Here is a 22,119-nt window from a genome sequence, read left to right as displayed (position 1 = left end):
GGACCCGAAACGTTAACTCTGTTTTCTCCTTCACAGATGCTGCCAGATCTGCTGGGCTTTTCCAGCAACTTTGTTTTTGTTCCGGACAATGACTTGGGGTCTGATTCCATGCTTCTCTTAGTGACTGCAATTCCAATAAATGAGATGACAACTATGGGACACTGGAGAGCGGGACAGTTGAGATGGCCTGCTGTTGACGAAACTGAGGGAAAGTTGGCAATGCTGGTTAGAGCAATGAAATAGCATTAATGCCGGTGGATCAGAGGGCAGAGGCTGTAATAGTGGGACAAGATGGGTCGTTACTGGTGAGAGCAAGGACCCAGTTAGAGCAGTGAGGGAGGAACAGCCCTTTTAAATCCAGTGTAGTTATTGATGAAAGTTTATTTCTAGCTGAAACGTTAATTCTGTTCCTCTCCATAGTTTCTGCCTGACCTGCTGAGGATTTTCAGCATTTTCTTGTCTTCATTCTAAGTTTTAATGCACAGAATCAGATCATTAGGCCCAACCTTCCTGATCTGTCGGCATCGTGTTCCTTTTCACTAAAACACTCAAAATCCTACTGTAAGATTCAACAGTATAGAACATATTAGTCAATATCACTGTGGTCGGGATACTTTCTCCACCATGGGTTTGTAATTTTCAGTTCACAGGAAGGACACTTCCCCAAGAAAGAAATTTATAATATCAACTTTCACAGTTTGTAAGTGTAGTGATTGGGATCAGGTTGACCTTAGGTCAACTATGAAGTGCTTGATTGGGGTTGTTAACCTGGGCCAATTAGGAAAGCCTTTGCTGACCAATATAACCAGGAGATTTGAATCTCCTCAGTTGTTAAAAAAAAGTAATCAGGGGATTAGAACCTCCTCAGCTGAGAACTGACTCTGCGCTGGCTGGCTGGCTGGCTGGCTGGCTGGTGATGGGACCCAGCCTCTGTGCAGTTATTTCACTAAGGTAGAATTTTACTGGTTCTTTATGTGTTCTCGCTGTGGTCATGTTGTAAATGTGGAAAACAATGTAGGTACAACAAGATGATAATGGACAGGACAATTTTACCTGAGAAGTCAGGCAGGTCTTTGGTTGAACTCATCTGAGAAATGATAGCGTAGGACTCCCTCAAGACTGAACAAGAGTGTTAGCCTCAGTGCTGAAGCCTCTGGAGAGAGACCTCTTGACTAAGAGTCCCCACGGCATCTCATATGAGAGCAAAATGCTGCAGATGATGGAAATCTCAAACGAAGAGAGAATGCTGGTGCAAGTAAACAAGTCTGGCAGCCTCTGTGCCAGAGGGAGAAGCAGAGTTAACTTTTTGAGTTGGGCATGACTGGGTTCCAAAGAAGAGTCAGACCAGGCTTGAAATGTTAACTTAGATAACACAGTGTGGTGCTGGAGGAACACAGTGGGCCGGGCAGCATCAGAGGAGCAGGAAAGTTGACGTTTTGGGTTGGCACCCTTCTTCAGAGAATCCTTGAAATGTTAACTTGTTTCTCTGCATTCCAACCTTTGTGATTCATGCATGAGGACACCTATGTATAATTTCTAACTTATTTAGATCATATAGGTCTAGTATTTTTACTAACATTTACTAACTTAAAAGATAAAACGGCCAACACCTCTTAATTATGCAAGCAGACCGAACAGATGCTCTAATCCAAGTAGCAGCCAGCATTTTGCAAATGTTTAAGCAATCTCCTGCTTCCCCAGTACAAATGTCACACAAACTTCTGTGTACAATAAATAAAACCGTGTAACACCATAGTGATAGAATTTTAATATATGGAAGAACAGTGTATAAAGAGGCAACTGTAAGAACTGTTCTTCAGGATTCCATTGCCGCCTCAAACTATGCCACTGTGGATGCTGAATAAAGAGGCTATTTTTGCCAGTCGCCGATTTTGGTCGTTATTTCAAACACAATCCCACAGAGGCTATGCCGTCTTGTTCTAGTTTCACCCGCCAGTGGAAACAACCTCCCTGCTTCTATCTCATCTATTTCCTTCATAATTTTATATGTTTCTATAAGATCACCCTTATTCTAAATTCCAGTGAATATAATCCCAGTCTACTCAGTCTCTCCTCATAAGCTAATCCCTCTCGACTCCGCCAGTACATCCTTTCTTAAGTAAGGAGACGAAAACTGCATGCATTACTCCAGGTGTGGCCTCATCAGTACCCTATACAGCTGCAGCATAACCTCCCTGTTTTTAAACTCAATCCCTCTAGCAATGAAGGACAAAATTCCATTTGCCTTCTTAATTACCTGTTGTACCTGCAAATCAACCTTCTGCAAATTCATACACTAGGACACCCAGATGCTGCAATTTTTTACCGTTAAAATAATAGTCCTTTTTACTGTTATTCCCTGCAAAATGGATGACTTCACATTTATCAACATTGTACTCCATTTGCCAGACCTTTTCCCACTCACAAATGTGACTCTCATTGAACATATGAGCTCTGACAGACCCCTTAGATAAGTAGATAGCATAGTGTAACTTTTTATTCAAATGGCAAGGAAGACAGAAAGCCAGTTAGATTGACCTCGTCATAGGAAATATGTTAGAAGTTATTATGAAAAATGTCATAACAGCACTGAGAAAAATGTAAAGTAATCAGGCAGAATTAACATGGTCTCGTGAAATTTTTTTTTATGCTCGCCAGCATTTATTCTCCGTCCCTAGTTGCCCTTGAGAAGGTGGCGGTGAGCTGCCTTCTTGAACCACTGCAGTCCACCTGCTGTGGGTTGACCCACAATGACATTAGGGAGGGAATTCCAGGATTTTGACCCAGCAACAGTGAAGGATTAGCAATATATTTGCAAGTCAGAATGGTGAGTGGCTTAGAGGGGAACTTGAAGGTGGTGGTGTTCCCATATGTCTGCTGTCCTTCTAGATGGAAGTGTATGACATCTTTCATAATAACTTCAAACATATTTTCTACGATGATGTTAATCTAACTGGCTTTCTGTCTTCCTCGCTTTTTGAATAAAGAAGTTACACTATGCTATCTTGCAATCTAAGAGGACTGTTAGAATTCATATTTTCAATGAGAGTCTGAGTTGCAGGGTGGATTCAGGTCACTTTATTTGAGATTTACAGCAGTTACAAGATATTGCAAAAAAAAAGGCACAAAGGCACACACAAAGGTTTAAAATGTCTTAACTTATACATTTTTAACTTAGAGTGTAAATGCCCCCCTTTGATTACTATTGGTCAGTGAAGCCGAGTTGTTTCTTAGTAATTGGTTCTCTTGTGCAGCATTTTCACTGAAATGGACAGACTTGTGTTCCTTCATGATGTCCTTGAGGCTTTTACAATGGTTACTGTTCAGAACTGCCAATTAATTAGATCAGGAACTTTTAAATTTCTACAAAAAAAATCAGTTCCAACAAAGTTATGTGGTCACACCTTGATGTTCAATGCACATTGCAATATCTTTCTGCAGTCATGGGGGGGGGGGTGCATTTTTGTGTGTGAAACTGTGAATCTTTTAGTGATTTTTAGTATATAACAAATTGATTAAATAATTTAAGAGAAACAACTCATTCAGCTGCAACCGTGACTTGTTAAGCTGCTATTGTTCTACTTGTGATTAATCAAATGTTACACATTATCAAGTATGATCTTGCACATTCAACAACCTTGAGAAATGTTCCTGGCAGCATTGGCCATTTTGTGACCTTTAGTTATGGGCAGCCCTAACAGCCATTTTGTGCTACTCAGTTATGGGCATCCCTAACAATAGGGACCATCCCCAAATCTACAGGATTTCGGAAAATTAGAACTGATGTGTAAACTATTTCACTAGCTGTTTCTTTTAGGATCCTAGGATAAAGTCTATCAAGACCCAGGAGGCATGTCCATCCATTGTTCCAAAAACTTTCTCAGTACTACATCCCTGGTGATTGTGATTTCCCTGAATTTCCTCCCTCCCACTGATTTCCTAAATTAGAGCTAATCCTGGGAATTTACTTGCATCCTCTGTAATGAAGACTAATGCAAAATATCTGTTCAATTTATCTGCCATCTCCTTATTTTCCATTATTAATTCCCCAAACTCACTGACTCTGAGACCAACATTCACCTTGTTAACTCTTCTTTTTTAAATATATTTATAAAAACTCTAACTCCATTTTTATATTTCCAGTTATCTTTCTCTAGTAATCTATTCTTTTCATCATTATTCTTTTCTTCATCTTTACTTTTTTTAATGTTCTGTTCAATCTTCTGACCTACCACCCATCTTTGCGCAATTGTATGCTTTCCCTTTTAATTTATTACTATCTTTTAATTGTTTTAGTTCACCTTGGATAGTGAGTCTTCCCCATGAAAATTTTTCTTTCTGTTTGGAATGTACTATTTTAACCTGTTATATTAAAATGTCCATTATGTTGCTGAATGCAGAAATAAACTTTCTGGGATTTAGCACTGCTGTTTTGTAATTCATTTAGTTGTTTTGGAAGCTGTGGGACAGTTAATATAGCTTTTATTCACAAATTTCCAATGCTGCCCTTTCATTCAATTTTTAGTCATTTCTGTGATATCATAAACATTCATCAAATCCCGTACACTGATTTTGACAGGTGTTTCTGGGGTAAAACAGATTATCAAAAAAACAGACTTTCATATCTACAATTATATTCATTTTCTATGGGGGTATTTCCTCCATCTGACAGTTTCCATTGTATGAGTGACATGTGTTTGAATAAATCCACGTTGCGCCTGGGTGTTCCCTATATTGTATGGGCAAAACACTATCATTTTTCTCATGTTGCCCCCTTCCAGTCAAGGTCATAGTAAGCAATCTCCCACATTTATTTCTTATAGATAGATGCTGTGATATTGCAAAAGACAGCCGTCCCAAATCAATCCTATGCTTTCTACTTGATATTCTGGCAATAGGTTAGCCTCACCTGTCACCAAAATTCAAAACACAAAATTAAACCAATGATAATCCATTTAGCAGTTTCATATCTAACTTGGACTGGGTGGGACTGAGCTGGTCCTCTGATTTGGTCGATTTTTTTAATACTTTGACAAAAAGGTGAAATATTCATTAATGATCCATGAGAGAATTTCATCTTTATGGATCTGTCTCACATTCTCCCAGGTTTGTTCCACCCACCAGCTCCAAACATAACACAAGGATAATTTTGAGCTGTTTCTAATGGCATTACAGCCTTTCCTGATTAACAAATTCATTTGTTTTATATGACTCTCTAATTCACTCTCTATTTCTTCCAGGACTATCTCACCTTCCTGCCCATGAATGACCTGATTTGATGTTCTCTTCCCTGAGAATATTTTTGAGTTATGTTTTATGCTTTTAGTTGCATCATTCAGTGTGGCCATACCAATGCTCATCACCATTAAAGCTGCAGTATTAAATTCTGTTGCCAAATCAGTTATTAACCTCATCTTACTTCTATGTGTGCGTCTATCTGAAATATGAACTCACTCCAGGTGATCTGGTCTTCCATCTGCAATTGGTTTATCATACATTGATGAAATACAGAGGGACGATTGTGCATGTCTGTGTTCTGTTGACCATTAAAAGTAAAGACTATTTTGTATCAGTTTTCAGGTTATTGACCAAAACCTGTTTGATACGTCCAGCATAGAGACAGCTTTGTTGAGGGGTTCTGACGGTGATCAAGTCTGTCACCCAATGGTCCATTTGTTTTACCAGCTTCCCTGATAGAACATGAGAGGCTCGTGGTCTCAATACCCCACGCTGCATTATAGTCTGATCTTGCTTTCTGAGGGAAGTTGTACTCAAGGGCGTGACATGGAATCTCTCAATTCTAACCTCTAACCCTTTATATTGACCAGAATCTTTTTTTTTGTGCCAGGCAACTACTTTCCCGTCTGTGTTATTGTCTCCTGAAACTCAGGAGGCATTGACTTCAATGAGTTAATGTGTATGACTGTAACCTAGCTTTCTGTCCCTTCTGTTTCTGATTTACTGCGAGAGTAACCGAGATTACTTTCGAATCTTCTCCTCATCTTTCATTTCTCATCTACCTCCTGCCATTTACTCTTAGTTCTGAACTTCAGTTCTGAAGAAGAGCCATATTGGCTCAGAACATTTATTCTGTTTCTCTCTCCACAGATGCCACCAGAGCTGTTCGATTTGTCCAGCATTCTGTTTTTGTTTGTTCTTTGCATTGTCATCTAAGCCATGTAGCCCTGAAAATAAGTTAATTTCCAGGAACAGTCCAGAAGTCTCGTCTCTTCTTTCCAATATTTCCTCTGAAGTATAGGTGATAAACTGCCTCTCAACTGGTCCTTCCACTGCGCCTTCAGAGGTTGGATGGTGTCCATTTGGCGACATCTTTTCTGGGCTCTAGCTAGTCATATGTCCATCGCTATCCTCTCCTCTGGAAGAAGTCCCATTCTCACCCATTTCACTGGGTCTACTGTCCTTAGTGCACAGACCATTTCACATGGCTGTTGTAGTTTGCTCTTTACTGCAGCCACATGCTGCTTCCAAGCAGTGTTCTCTGCTTATTGCTCTTTCTCTCACCCACATTCTGAATGTCACCATCATATCCTTATTTTTCCTAACCAATTGCTGAGACTCATTTGAGATCCTGAATTGAATTTTCTAAAGTTCCCTGCCTTTCACATGCCTCCACATCATGGCTTTTTAATATATTCCACCTTTCCTGCCCACTGTTTTGCATAAAATTTCCCTGTCTCCCTCTCTCCCCCTTCAATTCTGGAGCTCAAACAGTGATCTGTGACTGCTCACTGTCCTTCCTTCTCTCTGTGAAAGTTTGCCCATTCTTCATCCAGTACCAATTTAGCCTCATGTTTGGCCAACTTATTTTTATATTCATTGATTCTGGTTCCTGAATGCTGCATGTTGCTTTGATTGCCACCATTTCACTCTAATCTTATGCATTTTTCTCGCAGTACAAACAACCAGGCTGCTTTTAACAGTAAGATAATACAAATAACTGTGAGACTGGAAGTCTGAAACAAACAAAAATAGATATAGCTGCAGAAACTCAGCAAGTCTTGCAGCATCTGTGTAGAGAAAACACAGTTAATGTTTTGAGTCCAGTGACCCTTCTTCAGAACTTGTGCTTTTAACAGTGCTGGTTTACACACTATTCCCTCCCAAATCCAATCTCCGCCTCGAAAACCGCATTGTTTGACTTCTCAATGAGTCAAACCCATGCTTCTTTCAGCAATAACCAATCCCTAAGGTATTTCTCTAAAATCTCACCCTTGTTAGTCTTTTGGCTCTTGGCTGTTCTTAACGATGAAAGTCCCCGTGGAGTCTCACTCAGGTTCAGAAACTTTAAACATAACAAGGATCAGTGACACAACACCAACTAAGTTGCTGAAACAACTACATTGTGTTACTTTTATGATCATTATTCAATAACAATCAGAAAATCAAGCATATATGATCATATGATAATAGATTAAATAAGAAAGAATTAATTGAAAGACAAGAACAAACACATCAGAAGGAAATGAAGAAATACAACTTTATTGTAGCACAATAGTAACCTCAAGTTGTTCAGTTATTGGACAGCTGGGATCAGAAGTTTTTCTTTCTGCAGAGAAAGCGTCAGGGTCTTTCCAGCCAGAGATAGAGACAAAGAGTCAGAAACAAGCAACCAAATCAGCTAGGAGACCTGCTTTCCTTCCAGAGGTCAAACAGCAACTGTCCTAGAATTTTAGAATGGTCTATTTAAACAATTCAACAAGTTCATATTTCAGTCATGTGATAAAGACAAGCATTAAGGTGCCAAGCACTCGTCTTAGTGGCTAATCAGAAGGTTGTTCAGACAACTGTTGGTAGCTGTTGCCGAATAGTTAAGGCAATGGATTTTAAATCCATCGGGAGGTCTCTCCCTGCAGGTGTGAATCCTGAGGGCTGCATCTGGCTCCGCTTCTGACTTTAGTTATGTTCCTGTAGCTTTATGTCCCCGACCACATTTTCCACGGTGAGGTGACAAGGTAACTGAAATCACTCATGCCCATTTTAGCAGACTGGATTATGATGTCTTCCCTTGTCCAGAAATGGGTGGAAGCAAATGGTGTGTCTCCAAATCCTTTGGGTCAGCTTCCGCTGGAACGTCTGTACAATGCTAGAGTTTCAGAAGCTCCTGCAATACAATCATGGGATCACCGTTGACCATGTTATGAATCAAGCAAGCTTGTCCATTTTTAAAAGAAACATCATTTAAACATGAAAATATAGGATAGAGTTCAGTTTTACTTTGTAATTTCTCTGCATGCCACCTGACCATGACAGGCTTGATAAACATAATTCTATCCCTTCCTCTGAAACATATTTGAGAGGAGAAAAAACAATTCAAGGAAGTTACAATCATTCCCTCACTCATTCCATAGAAAAGAAAGAAAGATAACAAACACACAAGAAGCAGGGAAATGGCAGTCCCTGTTGTATTTTGTTTTTGAAGCTAAAAGGATACATGATTAAACTGATTCAATATTTTGGGAAAGTTCTAGGTGCTCTGGACCTCAGCTATACTGGAGTTAAAAATATCCTGCCTGATCTCAGCAACCTTATCGTGGTTCTGCTGCCCTCTGGTAACTACCTCTCTACCTCACAGTACTATACTGCAGCTTTTCAACTGGGGAAAGCATCTCCTTTGCTATCTTGTCTATGTGAGGGGCTCCCTGAATCCCCAGTTAACTTTAGGGAAATAGTTCTAGTCAGAGTGATTCTCTGCTTAGCCAGTGAGAGGGGTAAGCTTCTTCACAGTAATCTGCTGGGTTTGGGAACTTTGCCCTCCTCTCAAAAATCCTGGAGAGAATCGGCTCTGCTAACCCCTCCCCTTTTAGCTGGATCTTGCTCAATCTCTCGCTTTGTTTGCTTTAGTAACTTGACAGTCTTTTGACTTTTCGACTGGTCAAGGCATCCCATTCACCCTGTCTGTCAGTATGGAAGTCCCTGGCTCTTGTTTACTTTGACTGTAAAGGGGTCTGCAATTAGACTTCAGGCTTACTCCCTTCACTCATTTAGGGTTTACAGAACTTTCTGTTGTTCTTTCTCATCTTTGTTCAGCCCTTCTGCACTTTTGTAGAACCTTGTTGGTGTGGTTCAGTCTGGAGGTCCAAGGCCCCTTTCTGTCCCATTTATGTGAGGGTGACAGCTCTTAACATCGAGGCTGCATTCAATTGAGTGTGGCAACAACGAGCCCTAGTAAAATTGGAATCGATGGGTATCAGGGGACAAACTCTCCACTGGTTGGAGTCACATCTGGTACATAGGAAGATGGCTGTGGTTGTTGGAGGTCAGTCATCTCAGCTCTAGGACATTTCTGCAGGAGTCCCTCAGGCTAGTGTCCTAGGCCCAACTATCTTCAACTGCTTCATCAATGATCTTTCCTGCATCATAAGGTCCGAAGTGGGGATGTTTACTGATGATTGCACAACGTCCAGCATCATTATACTTCCTGAGATACAGAAACAGTCTATGTCCAAATGCAACATTATCTGGACAATATCCAGGCTTGGGCTGACAAGTGGCAAATAACATTTGCGCCACACAAATGCCAGGCTATGACCATCACCAATAAGAGACAATCTCACCAACACCCCTTGACATTCAATGGTGTTACCATCACTGAATCCCCCACTATCAATATCCTGGGGGTTATCATTGACCAGAAACTCAACTGGACTCACCACATAAACACAGTGGGGACAGGAACAAGTCAGATGCTAGGAATACTGTGGCAAGTCACTCACCTCATGACTCCCTGAAGCCTGTCTACAAGGCACAAGTCAGGAGTGTGATGGAATACTCTCCACTTGCCTGGATGAGTGCAGCTCCAACAACACTCAAGAAGCTTGACACCATCCAGGACAAAGCAGCCTACCTGACTGGCACCACATCCACAAGCATTCATCCCCTCCACCACTGATGTTCAGTAGCAGCAGTGCATTCTATCACAAGACACACTGCCGAAATTCACCAAAAGTCCTAAGACAGAACATTCCGAACCCATGACCACTTCTGTCTAGAAGGACAACAACAAATACATGGGAACACCACCAGCTGCAAGTTTATCTCCAAGGTACCTACCATCCTCACTTGGAAATATGTCACCATTCTTTCACTGTCGCTGGGTCAAAATCCTGGAATTCCCTCCCTAAGGGTGTTGTGGATTAACCACCAGCACATGGGCTGCAGTGGTTTGAGAAGGCAGCTCACCACCACCTTTTCAAGGGCAACTAGGGACAGGGCGATAAATGCTGGCCAGCCCGCAATGCCAATATCCCATGAGTAAATAAAAAGAAAAATTCCTGTGCACTTTCTCTTTTCTCTATTTCCTTTGGCCAGCTCTGACTTGACCTCCCTCACTCCTGCATTGTCTCCCTTGGGGTGCTTGTCTAGCCTGGGTTGTTGGGAGTTACAACTCAGTTTCCAGTCAGGTCATTCCCAAGTGGAGTTCTATCCCTGTTTATGGGAGCTCTGGAATGATTTTTACGATAACTGAAACCTGACTGTTGGTGAATGTCGTGGAGAGGTACAGGGCACAGGTTTCTCACCCAGTTCCCTCATTTGGGCCTTAGTTGTCAGTGCAGACTTGGATTGGGGAGGGGGTTACAATCTTTCAACATGAGGATTGTGTGTCTCAGCGTAAAGCAATAGACTTGCTGACTTTCTGCGAGGGACTCTGGGGCACTGTTCACGAGAGGAGAAAACTCCGATAGCATTCTTTTGCACATGTACAGGGAAAACTTGCCTGAGTAGCAGGAAATCCAGCCTGTGGGACTCTGCAGTCAGGTCCTTGTTGGTTCTGCTGTGTCTCCTACTAGGACATCTCTCTCCAGACTGATATGCGTGGGTTTCTTCCAGGTGCTCCAGTTTCCGCCCACAGCCCAAAGATGTGCAGGTTAGGTGGATTGGCCATGCTAAATTGCCCATAGTGTCCTGGGATGTGCAAGGTACTGGACTGGCCATGGCAAATGCAGGGTTACAGGGACAGGGCGGGTCAGGGTGGGATGCTCTTTGTCTGGGTGTGGACTTGGGCTGAATGGCCTACTTCCAACTGTAGCAATTCTATGATCCCTGCTAAATCCTACAAAACCCACAGCTTGTCTTTTCGCTTTGAGGGCTCAGTGGCCTATTTTATTGTAATGAGGATACACACTAGCTCTGGGGTGGGGGAGCATCATTGGTTTTCTCACAAGCTAAAGGCAGTAATTGGATTCTTCTTATCAATCTCACTCTGCTTATCTTTCCAATGCTGATGGGAATGGTTATGTTGTGGAGGTGCCGGTGTTGGACTGGGTGAATAAGGTCTGAAATTACACGACACCAGGTTATAGCCCAACAGGTTTATTTGAAATCACAAGCTTTCGGAGCCTCAGTACTTCTTCAGGTGTAAGTGAGAGAGGTAGTATCAGACACAGAATTTGTATGTAAAAGATCAAAAGTTCACACCATTGATGAGGATGTACTAAACAAACCTAAGATGCTGTTAAATCTTTAATCAGTTAGAAGGTTTTAATTGATTAGTCTGTATATGTAAATCCCCAAATTCCTTTCAATTCATGGTCCTGAGAGAACTAAAGGTTTTATCAGTGTAAAGAAGAGGTGACATTTTAGGTCAGACAATGCATGTTAGGAATGAGAGAGGATCTGCAAGGGTTTAGATGCTATGGCAGGAATTTGTAGCTGTTTGCTGCAATGATGAAACCCCTAGCTGTGAGGTCTCTCTTTTCCTTGAAAAACATTCTCAGGCTGGCCATAGGTAAGTTTTAAATTCCTTCAGTAATATCTGCTCCTGTAAATCATCACTGGTGCACACTTTTGCTCTCATCATTTTTCTTCTTTGTGGATTTCCAAAGCCAGTGAGCAACAGTGACTTTCCAAAACTGGCAGTTAATGTTTCAGTACACTGATCATTGTGCACTGACCCTGGGAGTGGCTGTCTAGCTTAGAAGGAACTTCGAGAGACCCAGCGGTCGGAAGATTTGTTTTCGCCTTTCAAACCCTTGATAGCTGCATGGGTTCCTTTTAAGCATTAATGAACTGCTGACAATATGCCTCTCATGCTTTGTTCATATGTACTAAGGACTGCAGCTTCTGTCTGTCCATAATCAGGGGAGACTTCAGGATCAACATGGATTGAGCTTTTTGAGTTTTCCCAGTAACTGACCCTGAATCATGAGGGTCTACATTTCTTATTCCATTGTGGCTTTCCCTCTACTCTTCAAAGGTGGTAAGAAAGGATTCCACCTCATCTTTTTAAAATTTAGGCACATCTTAAAATATTTAAGAGCCTCGAGGTTTAGTTCTGGAAAGGGAGACTGTTGCCAGGCAAGGGCTCAGTTTTACCAAGCAATTTTCATCACAATTTCTTTCTGTATCTGTAATCCCAGTTCCAATTTTTGGAGCTGGAAAACCTTCTCTCTCTTTATCTCTCTCTTTCTTGTCCCTAAACTCCATCTGGATTCTCAGCTATTCTAAGTTTAGCTGGGTGATAAAACAATGCTCAGTTAGCAGTTCTAACCCTCCACCTAAACATTCCGATTGTGAGCTGGGTGAAGATGCTGTTACAGCATCTGGAGCATTTCAGTCCTTTTGACTTTACCAGGTAATTTTAACTGTTATATCCTAGATACCATGTTTAACTGGTCTACTGTCAGTCAGGTTAGTTATCTGAGAACAACTTCACATCACAATTTGCCATTGTCCTGGTGTTAGATCAAAGCAGGCTTACTGTGGTTCCTGTCTTTGTTTTGTAATTTGAGCCACTGACTTTTAAAACTCAAAGTGAACAGGGTCTAGGGCGGCATGAATAACACTCAGTTCACTGAACTGATAAGACTCCTGAGTGGCAAAATTGTAACTAAAAATCAATTAAATGAGGTCAGTTAATTAACTCAGAACCAATGATCAGGCAGGCCAGTTTGGTGAAGTGTCTTTATGCTTAAACAATAGATGACTCTGAACATAAAATCCCGCATTGAGGAGAAATAAAGCTTCTCCATGTAGTACAAAAATATTAAACTGGAGAGAGAGGAGACTCCATTGTCTATGAGCAAACCTCTATTTAGAAAGAGCATCAAAAGAGCTGGGAAGTCTGTACCTGAAGTTTGTTAAGTATAGTTTTACTTTTGAATAAACTTTCTGGACTTACTGTCCAATTATTCTGTTGCTTCAAATTGGTTTTTGGGACAAGAAAAAAGGGTTAAATCACCATCACAATCCTGCAATTACTTTACCACTGTCATTGTTCTGAGTAGAAAATCTTAAACACAAAATTTTAAAATTCTGACTGGGGTCGAGCAAGGCTATGTGATAGCCCCCATGCTATTCTAACCTGCCTCAAAGATCTCTCTTGCCAGTATTAAATACTGTCCAGATGGGAAATATGTTTACAACAAAAGCAGATTGCTGGAAACCAAAAATTCAACTTAAAAACAGAGAATGCTAGAATACTCAGCAAATTGGATAGTATCTGTGGAAAGAAACTGATTTAGTGTTCCATGCATTGGTGACCTCTCATCAGAAAAAAAGGAACGTAACAGTTTTTAAGTTCTCAGAAGTGGGCAAATGGCCATGAAGAACAAAGGAGGTGGTCTGTGATAGAGTGCAGGCCAAGAGATGGTAAGTAACAAATGACTCAAGACCTTGAGAAATTAGAACAAGAGTCGGCCATTCACAATTTGATAGGATCATGGCTGATCTGACATTCCTCACATTACACTTTTCTGCCCTTCCCTTTAGCCCTTGATTCCCCTATTGATCAATCTCAGACTTAAATATACACAAGGACTCTGTCCCTACAGCTCTCTATAGCAAGGAGTTCCAAAGACTAACAACCCACTGAGGGAAGAAATTCCTCCTCTTAAATTGACACCCCTTTATTCTGAGACTCTATCCTCTGGTCCTAGACTCTCTCATGAGCAGAAACATCCTCTCAGCATTTACCCTGTCAAGCCCTTTAAGAGTCGGATATGTTTCAATGGGATCACCTCTCATTCTTCTGAACTTAATTGAGTAGAGTCCCAAACTGTTTAGCCTTTGCTAATAAGAGAATTCCTCCATACTGGGGATCAGCCTAGTGAACCTTCTCTGGACTGCCTCCAATGAAATGATATCTTTCCTTAAATCAGGCAACCAAAACTACTCATAGTATTCCAACTGTGGCCTTACCAGCACCTTGTACAGATGCAGTATCTACTCTTATATTTCAACACCCTTGAAGTAAAGGCTAACATTCCCATAGCCTACCTGATTAGTGTCTGCACCTGTGTGCTAGCTTTGTGTGTTCCATGAACAAGTACTCTCAAGTCCCTTTGTGTTGCAGCTTTCTGCAGTTTTTCTCCATTTAAATAATATTGTTCTTTTGTTCTCCCTTCCAAAATGAGCAACTTCACATTTTCTTATATTCCATTTGCCAACATTTTTGCTTATGTAACCTATCAATATCTCTCTGTAAACTCTCTTCCAACAGTAGCTAATTGACCTCCCTCCCCTTTTGAATAGGAGCATCACATCAGTAGTTTTCCAATCCTCTGGTACTTCTCCAGAATCCAACAGTTTTTGGAAAATTGTGACCAATACATCTACTATCTCTGTCAATATTTCTTTTAAGATCCTCAGGTGAAAGCCATCAGGGCCAGGGGACATATCTGCATTTAGCCCCATTAGATTGTCTAATACTACTTCTTTAGTGATGTTGATGGTACTTAATTCCTTAATTTAGTTCCTGGAGAACCAGCACCGGATCAGCTGTGTCAGATCAGCCTTCTACAAACCACAACAGCATGGGTTTGACTGCAGCAGCTTTAGATTGAAAAGGTTCAAAAATATGGTTTACCGCCAGCTTCTCAACAGCAAACGTGGATAAACAACATGCTAGCCTTGCCAGCACATCTCACATCTGATGAAAGAATTTAAAGAAATGCTTCTGAAAGTCCACAAAAATTCTAGCGTACAGAGCAAATATTGCCACCCCTTTCCTGTACTGCAGTGAGACCTAGGCTGTGTATCAGAGGCAAATAGCAGCAGTGCAGAAATACCATCAGCAACACCTCTGACGAATCCTCCAGATTCATTCAGAGGAACATCAAACAAATGTTACTGTCCTTCTTGAAGCCAGACCCATGTGTGTTCAAGCAAAACTCCAATAAATCGATGTTGATAGCTGATTTGAAAGTTGAACACATTCCTTGAAGCATATTGCATTCACCTTAAAGACTTCAGGATTTAGGCATAGCAGCAGATATGAGCCATTTAGTTTTTTGAGCCTGTTCCACCATTCAACAAGGTCATGGCTGATCCGACTGTGACCTCAGCTCCTCTTTCTGTTTCTTCCTCATTCATTCAGAATGTATCACACGTTAAATCCCAATACCTTAATGATGTGGCATAAAGGAAGTAGCAGGAAGCAAATCCTAGCCTCTTGATCCCACTAGCCAGTGGAACATCCTGAAGAACCACAGCAGAAACTTGCAAACTTCAGCATACATCATCCTCAAATCAAGAGACAGCTGAGGAGGAGAGGGATGATTAAAAGTTTGGTGAAAGGGATTGAAGAAGGAGGACATGACTTGTGAAGAAAGGACTCATGAGCATGGAGCCTGGAAGCTGAAGACATAACCGTCACTGAAGTGAAGGAAGAGGCACAGCTGTACTAAATAGGAGGAGAATCAAAATTTCAGAGGGAGATGGGGCTGGAGATGACAGTCAGGAGAGGGTGAGACCATGTAGAAATTTGTACTGGGGTCTGAGAATTTTTAAATTGAAAGCACTGGGAGACTGGGAACCAGTGTAGTTCAGTGAGCATAGGTGTGTGAGTTAGGATAGAGAGTGCAGAGTTTTAGCTGAGCGGAGGTTTATGGAAGGTGGAAGATGGGAAGCTGGGCAGGAGAGCACTGTAACAGTCTGGTCTAGAAACAATAACAGCACGGATGAGGATTTCAACAGCAGATGGACTAGTGTTGAATGAGGGATGTTGGAATAGGAAGATGTTACAGAGGGGGAAGTAGATGATCTTTGTGATGGAGAGAGTGTGGAGTCAGAAGCTCAGCTGGTGATTTATAAGGATGACACTGACCAATTGTTCTTGGAGCTGAGAGTGGAGACAGCAATCGAGAGGAATTTAAGGAAACTAGGAACTGGATGAATTCCTTGAACTGATTACAGTATTTGGTTAGACCATGGCTGATCCATATCTTAACTCTGTCTACCTGACTTGACTCTGTAACCTTTAATCCCTTTGTCTAACAGTAAACCTATCAATCTCAGTTTTCAACTGACACCCAACTTCAACAGATTTTTGTGGGGAGAGTTCCAGATTTTCTGACCCCTTTTTGTGAAGAAGTGTTTGCTGACATCACCCCAAACAACCTTGCTTTAATTTTAATGCTCTGCCCCTTGATCTGGGCTCTCCCACCAGAGGAATTATTTCTGTCCAACTACTGTATCAGCTCAATTAATCATGTTAAATTTTAAGTATGTTCCATGTGATATGCAAAATGGCTACAGTCCTCAAACCTTTGATAGATATAGATGATATGAAAAGTCACATTAATATGGGAAACCATAGTGTACAAACATCCAACATCCTTTTCCTCATTAAAAAAAACACAAGCACTATCATTTACATGTTAACCCACATACAAAGTATTGCAAGAAAATGATCTTACATTAATCAAAACGTGTTTGTTCTCTCTAGTCTGTTCCAATTTCCTCTGTCCATACACAGCATTGCACACACAACCTTTAAAGTATTCAGGTCTTCACCTCGAAGTTAGATCTGTGCAAATGAAGTAACATCCTTTGCATCCGCTTTAGAGGGGATCAAAGTGGTTTGAGAAAGATGTGTTGAATTGTCTTGTGGTCAGACTGCACCATACTTTCTCTCTCCCAAACAGGTGCTTGAAGTACTCACAATGAAAGACAATATCCAGACTCTCTTTCTCAGTCTGTGCACGTTGTTATTCAGTGTGTGTTAACTTTCTGGATACAAACACAACGGGTTGCCCTCACTGCATGGGGGTTGCTCCAAGTCCTGTGTCACTGACATCACACTGCAGGGTGGCTCCATTGTTGACATCATAATCCCTCAGCACTGGTGATGTCATCAGTAGGTGTTTGATGGGAGTGAAAGCTGCTTCTTGTTCTGTGTCCCAGTCCCACTGAACACCCAGCACCGTGAGACTGTGTACACCGTTACACACTGTGAGGACAGACAGGGCTAGGACTTGGTTAGGCAGTTCCTGTGTGAAGATTACTGATGTTCCAAAAGGTCCAACAACTGTTTGATGGTTTAATTATAGAACTCGAAATTGATTGGGCTTTTCCCCACGTAAGTGCGAAGATGGACCAGGAAGCACACTGAACATGTGAAATTCTTGTCATACATTTCAGATCCAAAATGTTGCTTAGCAGTGTGGAGCTGATTTGAGGAGATTGCTGGACAGTGAAATTAGTGTAGATAGGTGATGGGTTCTTTTTGACACTTTGGTCGCAGTGGACCAAAGGCCTCTTCTGTATTGCATGACTTTCTTCACGCAAACTTTGCACATGATGGGTTTCTTCCATGTGTGAATTGTCTGGTGTTCCAGAGGGCCAATCACATCAATGAAGCTCACACTTGAAGGTTTAATCCCCTCTGTGAAGGCGTTGGTGTCTGCGGAGATGTGATGAGTCTGAGAATGATTTGTCGCACACCTCACATGTGAATGGTTTCTCCCCCGTGTGAATGCGCTGGTGTACACGAAGGTCCGAAGACCATGTGAAGGATTTGTTGCACACATCACATGTGAACGGTTTCTCCCCTGTATGAATGCGTTGGTGTCTGCGGAGGCTCGACGACTGCAAGAATGATTTGTCACAAACATCACACGTGAATGGCTTCTCGCCTGTGTGAATACGCTGGTGCTTCAGGAGATCTGAGGATTGGATGAAAGCTGCATCACACATCTCACACCTAAATGGTTTCTCCCCTGTGTGAATCCTCTGATGCATCAGGAGACTTGATGATGTTACAAGAGCTTTTCCACAAATTTCACACTTGAAGGGTTTCTTTTCCATGTATTTGCCCTTGTTTTAACAGTGGTTGTAACAGATACTCCTTGTGTGTTAGAAGGTCTTCTGAGCATGTTAGAGGATTTTACGAGCCTGTGGAGTCCTCCTCACAAACCTGACACTTAAACAGCCTCTCACATGGAGGAATGAATCGGTGGTTCATGAGGCTTGATGAATGACTGAAACTCTCACTACACTTGGAGCCGCTCACACTTCTTCCCAGCCTCACCCTGACCGATCACCCACAGCCAAACCTTCAGAAAGGTTGGTTCTGATGGAAGGTTCCGCAGCACTGACCAGTTTCAGATCTGATGATATCTCAAAGCTCCCCTGTCCTGACCAATTTCCAGATGATGGTTTCACTGCCCAACCTTCTGTGTGTTGAGCAATGCTGTGAAGGGACTGGATGTCTTCCCACAGTTGTGCAGTTGATGATTAGGATTTATCTGTGGTGTCTATTCTCTGTATTCTCTGCTGTAGTCCAGTGCAATCCTTCTGTAAAACAGGAAATGGTAATATGATTTCCTCCAACTCCCTCTCCTCCTTTGCTGAAAGCGCTGAATCCTCAGTTGCAAACTGTTTCACAGTGAGTGCTAGTCTGTTATTCCCCTGTGTAAGGGAATCAGATACAAGTCCTTTCTTTATCCTCACAACAAAAACAGAAGTTGCTGGAAAAGCTCAGCAGGTTTGGCAGCATCTGTGAAGAGAAATCAGAGTTAACGTTTTGAATCCGGTGACCCTTTCTCGCTTTTTGCCAAAGGGCCTGTTTCCACACTGTAAGGGTAAGGGTTCTATGACTGTTTCCAGCAGGGACAGTGGATAGTGACCAGAAGCAGACAATGTGGCTATTTTCTTCCACCATTCAGATCCCCATCTTCCAGGCACCATGAGGGCAATGGAAAAGACAGTCAGGCAGAGCGTAAAACAGGCTGTTAATTCACTATGAGCTTACGTTATGTTGATGAATACCAGTTTATGTATAATATATAAAATCACTCAAGGGAAATGTTAATTTGATGAAGATTTTGAACTGGTGGCCCCTTATTTTTAAATCAGCTGGCCCTGGTTTTAGGGAGAGATGGTTCATGATATATTATTTCTTTTACTTGGAATGTTGGGTTCTAATGTGGGTAGAACTATGGATAGCTTTAAGTTTCACTTGCATGTCTATATTGTGTGTGTTGAGAAGGGAAAAAGTATAATTCTAGTTTCAGTTTAGATTTTGAGTTTTGCAAGTGGTGATGGGTTGTTTGGAGTTCATTTACCTGTATTTAAATAAGTTTTTAAAAAGAATTCTCTTGGGGTGAATAGTCAGTTCTATGGAAAACAAAAATAGAAGACAGAAAAAAGACAATGCAATGTCTTTGGACATAAGGAGACAGTGACAGAAACAAGTTTAGAGAGACAGGAGCACCCAGAAGGTCAGTGAATGTACAGGGTCACTTCAGAGAGAGATGCAGGCCAGTCAGAGAGAACAAACTCGTACCATCAGCAGTACAGTTTAACAGTCTCCACGACAGTCGGGCGCACAAGAAAACAAATTGTGATTGCAAAGTTCCTGAAACATTAGGCTTCACAGGAGGACGTCCTACAAGATTGTGAACGCATGAGTTTAAGGAGTAAGCGAACTGAGTTAGCAACTTATTTAAGCTCAGAAAGACACACTAACTAAAGAAGACAGCAGTGAGTGAATGCAGATGCTTAACGATAAACCAAGCAGTACCCATTGAACAAGGAACTTTTAAAATGAAATTGGCTTGACCCTTCACTGAGGTTTGAGTATCTATAGGAGGATTGCAAGGGCAAAAGAGCTGAATGTTTCTTTTTGATACTAGTAAAAAGACTGTTCCAACTAGATCTTGTGTAGTGTAATATTAATAGGGATTTTCTCCTTTCATGTAAGAAACCTTGATGTTCCTTTTATAAAAGTACATTGGTAGCCTCTTGTAACTATGTCCACTGACTGACCACCATTGTAAACAAATAGCAAAAAGACTAATGGTTTTTCAAGCTAGGTTTCAAACTGGGGTCTGACTTGTCATCACCATCACCAGTATTGCCATCAGCTAGGATCATAACATTCACCACATCAAGTCCCCTCAGGATCTTATATGTTTTAATAATGTCGCCTTTTGCTTGTCTAAACTCCCAACAAATACAAGCCTGTCCGTTTCTTCATCAGACAAGCCTCCTATTCCTGGTATGAGTAAGTAAACCTTCTCTGGACTGCTTCCAATGCATTTAACTCCTTCCTTAAATAAGGAGACCAATACTGTGTGCAGTACTCTAAATGTGGTCTCACCAATGCCCTGTATAATTGAAGCATAACCTCCCTAATTTTGAATTCAGTTCGTCTCACATTAAACAATAACATTCTGTTGGCTTTGCTAATTACTTGCTGTACCGACATACTAACCTTTTGTGACTTATGTATGAGGAAACACAGATTCATCTGCATCTCAGAATTCTGCAATCTTTTGGAATCTCTAAATATTTCAATTTAGATAATATACTTTCTTTCATTCTTCATGCCAAAATGGGCAATTTCAAATTTTCAACATTATATTTTATTTATCTGATCTTTGACCACTCACCTAAGATATCAACATCTCTTTGGAGCCTCGTGTCCTCTTTGCAAAACGACCTATCTTTATGTTGTCAGCAAATTTAGCAACCATACCTTCAGTCTCTCCATTCAAATTAATTACATAAATTGCAAAATTTTGAGGACCCAGTACTGTTCTCTGAAGAGCGCATTCATTACATTTTTCCAACCCGATGAAGCTCTACTTATGCCTACACTATGGCTGACCAACTGGAAACAATCTTTTATTCATGACAATATGTTACCGTCTACACCATGCGTTTTAGTTTCTGCAATGACCTTTGATGTCACACCATATCTAATATCTTCTGAAATCTAAGTACAGTATTAGCCACTAATTCTTCTTTGTCGTCAGCACATGGAGTGGAACAGGTGAGGTAAAGGCCCTCGGCAGGGAGGCAGTCGGCAGGGAGACGAGTGGGTGAAGTGAAGCGCTTTGCAGAGAAGCAGAAAGAACAGCGATGGACCTGAAAGGGACTCAGGACATAAGATTTTTCTAGTCTATACTTAAGAAGGAATAAGTGTGAGATAAAAGCAAAGATCCATATAATGTATAGTTGAGCTCTGTCTAGGGAGCTCAGGCCCATGATTTGCACATCCTGCACTGTGTGGGAAATCCTAGATGCTCCTGGCGGTCCGAATGAACAGGCTGGAGAAATTCAAACTCTGGGCTTTAGAGACTGAGTGACAGCTAAGGGCCCTACAGTTCATTCATGAGGCTAAGAGGTTTGTGGATAGCATATTTCAGGATGTGGTTAGCTAATAGATAAGCTAGCGCAGACAGAGAAGGAATGGGTGGCTGCTGGATGGAAGAAGGGGACCAGGCAGGTAGTGAAGGAGTCCCTCAAATGTATCTTGGTCACAGCTGTTTCTCTGCCTTGGGAAATAGTGAGTGATGTTTCCTCTGTGGAAGCCAGCCAGAGCCAAGTCCATGGCATTGTGGGTGGTACAGCTACTTGGGGTGGAGTGGGGGGGAAGGGGGGGGGGGGTGAGGATGAAGTGGGAAAGAGCAGTAGTGGTAGGGGGCTCAGACAGGGGAGCAGACAGGTGCTTCTGCGGCTGTAGGTCTGACTCCAGGAAAGTATGTTGCTTCGCAAGTGCCGGGGTCAATAATGTCACAGTACAGCTGCAGGGCATTCTGAAGGGAAAAGAGGGAATAGCCAGAGGTCACGGTCCATGTTGGGACCAATGAGATAGGAAGAAACAGAAATGAAGTCCTGAAACCAGACTTCAGGGAGTCAGGCAAGAAATTGAAAAGCAGCACTTTAAAGATAGGGGTGGCACAGTGGCACGGTGGCTCAGTGGTTAGCAGTGCTGCCTCACAGCGCCAGGGACCCGGGTTCAATCCCACACTTGGGTGACAGTCTGTGTGGCGTTTGCACATTCTCCCCGTGTCTGTGTGGGTTTCCTCTGGGAGCTCCGGTTTCCTCCTACAGTCCAAGGATGTGCAGGTCAGGTGGATTGGCCATGCTAAA

At 41.8% G+C, this 22,119-nt stretch overlaps 1 protein-coding gene and 1 pseudogene across 1 annotated transcript in view; one reads left to right on the top strand and one right to left on the bottom strand.

Annotated features, from left to right (window-relative positions):
• Positions 1-5,358, top strand: part of LOC109923589 (zinc finger protein 271-like) — a 49,252-nt gene extending 43,894 nt beyond the window's left edge. The window contains exon 4 of the transcript XR_007265600.1: positions 5,241-5,358. The gene's annotated coding sequence lies outside the window, so the exon portion shown is untranslated. The remainder of the gene's footprint in view (positions 1-5,240) is intronic.
• Positions 1-22,119, bottom strand: part of LOC109917301 — a 54,904-nt pseudogene that overhangs the window by 26,843 nt on the left and 5,942 nt on the right.

The sequence above is a fragment of the Rhincodon typus genome, chromosome 35 (assembly GCF_021869965.1).
Source record: "Rhincodon typus isolate 14 chromosome 35, sRhiTyp1.1, whole genome shotgun sequence".
In the NCBI taxonomy this organism is placed as follows: domain Eukaryota; kingdom Metazoa; phylum Chordata; class Chondrichthyes; order Orectolobiformes; family Rhincodontidae; genus Rhincodon; species Rhincodon typus.
Note: the sequence above shows the minus strand (reverse complement) of the source record. Positions and strands in the feature narration are given on the sequence as shown.